This window comes from Nanorana parkeri, unplaced genomic scaffold (assembly GCF_000935625.1).
Source record: "Nanorana parkeri isolate BGI_ZX_2015 unplaced genomic scaffold, ASM93562v1 scaffold4982, whole genome shotgun sequence".
NCBI classification, from domain to species: Eukaryota; Metazoa; Chordata; class Amphibia; order Anura; family Dicroglossidae; genus Nanorana; species Nanorana parkeri.
Window position 1 is genome coordinate 1 of NW_017311242.1, and position 5300 is coordinate 5300.

At 54.8% G+C, this 5300-nt stretch overlaps 1 pseudogene; it reads right to left on the minus strand.

Moving 5' to 3' along the window:
• Positions 1-4450: 4450 nt before the first annotated feature.
• On the minus strand, positions 4451-4993 carry LOC108804069 (annotated as a pseudogene).
• Between the last annotated feature and the right edge of the window lie 307 nt (positions 4994-5300).

Genomic DNA, 5300 nt, shown 5'->3' on the forward strand with positions numbered 1-5300 from the left:
ATATATCTCCCCCCCCCACTTCCAGGTGTCATTGTAATATAGGACGGTGGGGGGTCTATAGATACTTCCTGGTGTCTATACCGTGGGCGGAGCATCAAGCACAGCCATGTATAAGCATCAGCAAAGGTAAATATTCCGGTTCCCGTTCTATAGACCGCTCAGGGGCTTCATGTTTCCTCTCACCTGTTCCCGTCTGCGCTCAACTTTCGCTGTCACAGCCACCGAGTCTCTGTCCGGGGTTGAATCTTCGCGCCTAGCTCGGTATGTGTGGAATGCGATCACTAGGGGAACGCGGAAGCCATTTTCCCGAAGTCCCGCCGTCTTCATACAGCTGTGATAGCAACTTTGTGAGCGAGGCACGTGTTCCTCTAGTGTCTGATGTAATTGGCGGGGGTTGGATGGCAGAAGTCATGTGACTTTTTACTACTACGCATAGGAGAAGTTGAAGCGACCTATCGGTGTTTAGTAATTACGTCACGTCCCATATCAGAAAGCAAACCACGCCTCGTCACTGCGCTCTACAGGTTAACTCCTGGCATGCTGGAGCTCACCCGATAATATATGACCAGAACCCCCCATAATATTTCACCTGATCCCCGAATCCCCGATATCATTGAATATGAGCGGAACCCCAATAATGCACTGACTAGAACCCATTTATGTGGCTGTAACCCCGATGATATATGAGCTGAACCCCAATTCACCTGAACCCCAGTAATACATGACCAGAACTCCGATTATGACCTGAACCCCAATAATAATTCACCTGAACCCCGGTAATACGTGACCAGAACTCCGACCAGCACTTTACATCTTCTGACAGATGCAGCCGCCGAGGTCCTCGACAAGCTCCAACTCGGGCAGTTGTATCGGCCCGAAGTCAGATCTTCCTCTGAACTGGGGGCAGCCTTTGCCTGTGTACAGGTGCCCGCAGGTGAGAGGAAGATCCGGGTTCCAGGCAGATGTGGCCACCTGAGATCACGCATGCCGGGGACTTCGGCAGCCGCATCTGAGATTGCTCCTCCGCCTCCTTCTCCTCCTCTGGCTCCCTGACACCGAGCTGCCCACCTGCGGACCCCTGGTGAGACACTATAGCCCACACAGCCCACCTGAGAGCCCATGCAGCCCACCTGAGAGCCCGCACAGCCCACCTGAGAGCCCGCACAGCCCACCTGAGAGTCTCCCAGCCCACCTGAGAGCCCGCACAGCGAGCTGAGAGCCCGCACAGCGAGCTGAGAGCCCACACAGGCCATCTGAGAGCCCGCACAGCCCACCTGAGAGCCCGCACAGCGAGCTGAGAGCCCGCACAGCCCACACAGGCCATCTGAGAGCCCGCGCAGCCCATCTGAGAGCCCGCGCAGCCCATCTGAAAGCCCGCACAGCCCACCTGAGAGCCCGCGCAGCCCACACAGGCCATCTGAGAGCCCGCACAGCCCACCTGAGACACTCCCAGATCGGACGGCTGAGATTATGTTAAATGCAGAAGTCTCTTCTAGAGAGGGAAGGTCAGCGGTGCAGATAAATGTTTATTCTTTTTTTTACAGAGACATCAAAGTTGTTATAATTCCCATGACACAACGTACCTGGGCGGGTAACATCATGTGACAGGGCAGGTAACACCATGTGACAGAGCAGGTAACACCATGTGACAGGGCGGGTAACGTCATGTGACAGAGCGGGTAACGCCATGTGACAGGGCAGGTAACGCCATGTGACAGGGCAGGTAACACCATGTGACAGAGCAGGTAACACCATGTGACAGGGCGGGTAACGTCATGTGACAGAGCGGGTAACGCCATGTGACAGGGCAGGTAACGCCATGTGACAGGGCAGGTAACACCATGTGACAGAGCAGGTAACACCATGTGACAGGGCGGGTAACGTCATGTGACAGAGCGGGTAACGCCATGTGACAGGGCAGGTAACGCCATGTGACAGGGCAGGTAACACCATGTGACAGAGCAGGTAACACCATGTGACAGGGCGGGTAACGTCATGTGACAGAGCGGGTAACGCCATGTGACAGGGCAGGTAACGCCATGTGACAGGGCAGGTAACACCATGTGACAGAGCAGGTAACACCATGTGACAGGGCGGGTAACGTCATGTGACAGAGCGGGTAACGCCATGTGACAGGGCAGGTAACGCCATGTGACAGGGCAGGTAACACCATGTGACAGAGCAGGTAACACCATGTGACAGGGCGGGTAACGTCATGTGACAGAGCGGGTAACGCCATGTGACAGGGCAGGTAACGCCATGTGACAGGGCAGGTAACACCATGTGACAGAGCAGGTAACACCATGTGACAGGGCGGGTAACGTCATGTGACAGAGCGGGTAACGCCATGTGACAGGGCAGGTAACGCCATGTGACAGGGCAGGTAACACCATGTGACAGAGCAGGTAACACCATGTGACAGGGCGGGTAACGTCATGTGACAGAGCGGGTAACGCCATGTGACAGGGCAGGTAACGCCATGTGACAGGGCAGGTAACACCATGTGACAGAGCAGGTAACACCATGTGACAGGGCGGGTAACGTCATGTGACAGAGCGGGTAACGCCATGTGACAGGGCAGGTAACGCCATGTGACAGGGCAGGTAACACCATGTGACAGAGCAGGTAACACCATGTGACAGGGCGGGTAACGTCATGTGACAGAGCGGGTAACGCCATGTGACAGGGCAGGTAACGCCATGTGACAGGGCAGGTAACACCATGTGACAGAGCAGGTAACACCATGTGACAGGGCGGGTAACGTCATGTGACAGAGCGGGTAACGCCATGTGACAGGGCAGGTAACGCCATGTGACAGGGCAGGTAACACCATGTGACAGAGCAGGTAACACCATGTGACAGGGCGGGTAACGTCATGTGACAGAGCGGGTAACGCCATGTGACAGGGCAGGTAACGCCATGTGACAGGGCAGGTAACACCATGTGACAGAGCAGGTAACACCATGTGACAGGGCGGGTAACGTCATGTGACAGAGCGGGTAACGCCATGTGACAGGGCAGGTAACGCCATGTGACAGGGCAGGTAACACCATGTGACAGAGCAGGTAACACCATGTGACAGGGCGGGTAACGTCATGTGACAGAGCGGGTAACGCCATGTGACAGGGCAGGTAACGCCATGTGACAGGGCAGGTAACACCATGTGACAGAGCAGGTAACACCATGTGACAGGGCGGGTAACGTCATGTGACAGAGCGGGTAACGCCATGTGACAGGGCAGGTAACGCCATGTGACAGGGCAGGTAACACCATGTGACAGAGCAGGTAACACCATGTGACAGGGCGGGTAACGTCATGTGACAGAGCGGGTAACGCCATGTGACAGGGCAGGTAACGCCATGTGACAGGGCAGGTAACACCATGTGACAGAGCAGGTAACACCATGTGACAGGGCGGGTAACGTCATGTGACAGAGCGGGTAACGCCATGTGACAGGGCAGGTAACGCCATGTGACAGGGCAGGTAACACCATGTGACAGAGCAGGTAACACCATGTGACAGGGCGGGTAACGTCATGTGACAGAGCGGGTAACGCCATGTGACAGGGCAGGTAACGCCATGTGACAGGGCAGGTAACACCATGTGACAGAGCAGGTAACACCATGTGACAGGGCGGGTAACGTCATGTGACAGAGCGGGTAACGCCATGTGACAGGGCAGGTAACGCCATGTGACAGGGCAGGTAACACCATGTGACAGAGCAGGTAACACCATGTGACAGGGCGGGTAACGTCATGTGACAGAGCGGGTAACGCCATGTGACAGGGCAGGTAACGCCATGTGACAGGGCAGGTAACACCATGTGACAGAGCAGGTAACACCATGTGACAGGGCGGGTAACGTCATGTGACAGAGCGGGTAACGCCATGTGACAGGGCAGGTAACGCCATGTGACAGGGCAGGTAACACCATGTGACAGAGCAGGTAACACCATGTGACAGGGCGGGTAACGTCATGTGACAGAGCGGGTAACGCCATGTGACAGGGCAGGTAACGCCATGTGACAGGGCAGGTAACACCATGTGACAGAGCAGGTAACACCATGTGACAGGGCGGGTAACGTCATGTGACAGAGCGGGTAACGCCATGTGACAGGGCAGGTAACGCCATGTGACAGGGCAGGTAACACCATGTGACAGGGCGGGTAACGTCATGTGACAGAGCGGGTAACGCCATGTGACAGGGCAGGTAACGCCATGTGACAGGGCAGGTAACACCATGTGACAGGTTGACTTAAGAGCATGAATTTATATTTCAGACCTACTACTAGGACACAATGGATTATATTGGATCAGAACGGCCATGTTGGGAAGTCATATCACAGGAAACATTGACACGGTGAGTCCATCAGCAGACGCGCATTTACACGGCAGGTCATGTATGTTGTATGGTCATGTATGTTCTATGGTCATGTATGTTCTCTTGGAGTTTACGGATCGTTCCCCAGTAAGATCTCATTAATAACGTCCAATGTCCTGTTACTGAAGACCATACTCAGATGATCCATCCCATGCAGCTCGATGACATGGACGCGCTCCGGCTGCTGGCTCTTCCAGCGTTTACACAGTTCCAGGCTTCTTCTGTGCACAGTGTCATCTCCATCCGTATACGTGATGTCTATAGGAGGCTGGTTGGGAAAGCCCTCCCCATACACGTATGTCTCTGCTGTAGGGTGACCCGTCCCATAGATGCAGTACGTCTCCACACCTGGTGGTGGCAGTCCATCCAGAAGGCCCTTGGTATCCTCCCACATGTACCATCCGTCCTCGAAGCCGATGTCCTGGAAGAGCCGGCGGTAGTCCCGGTAGGTGTAGTTGTAGGAGGGGGTGGAGATGAAGACGTGGGACTCGGGCCAGGCCAGGTTAGTGGGCAGCATCCACGGGTTGGTGGTTGTCATTCGCTGTTCTTCCCGAATTTTAATGTTGGAAACCATTGGGATCCCGTGATTGTCTCCTGAGGGTACAAAACCAAGTCATGAAACATGGCGGAATGACCAGCGCACACCGTGCGATTTCCAGCACTTTGTAATGTCCTAACCCTAAGGAAGCTACAAGACCACACGGCCTTCATTTGTTATTGTTATCTGCAACATCAGAGCCGTCCCACTTCATCCAATGATCATCAGTCATTGACTAACCACCATCATTGTCTATTGCCGGGGCGTGGGAGCAAATCTCATGATCAGTGAAGTGTTTCTGCTACTAAACTCTTCCGGCGGGATGTATAGAGATGAATCTTTATTCCCCCCCCCCCCCCCCCCCCCACACACCAACCCAGCG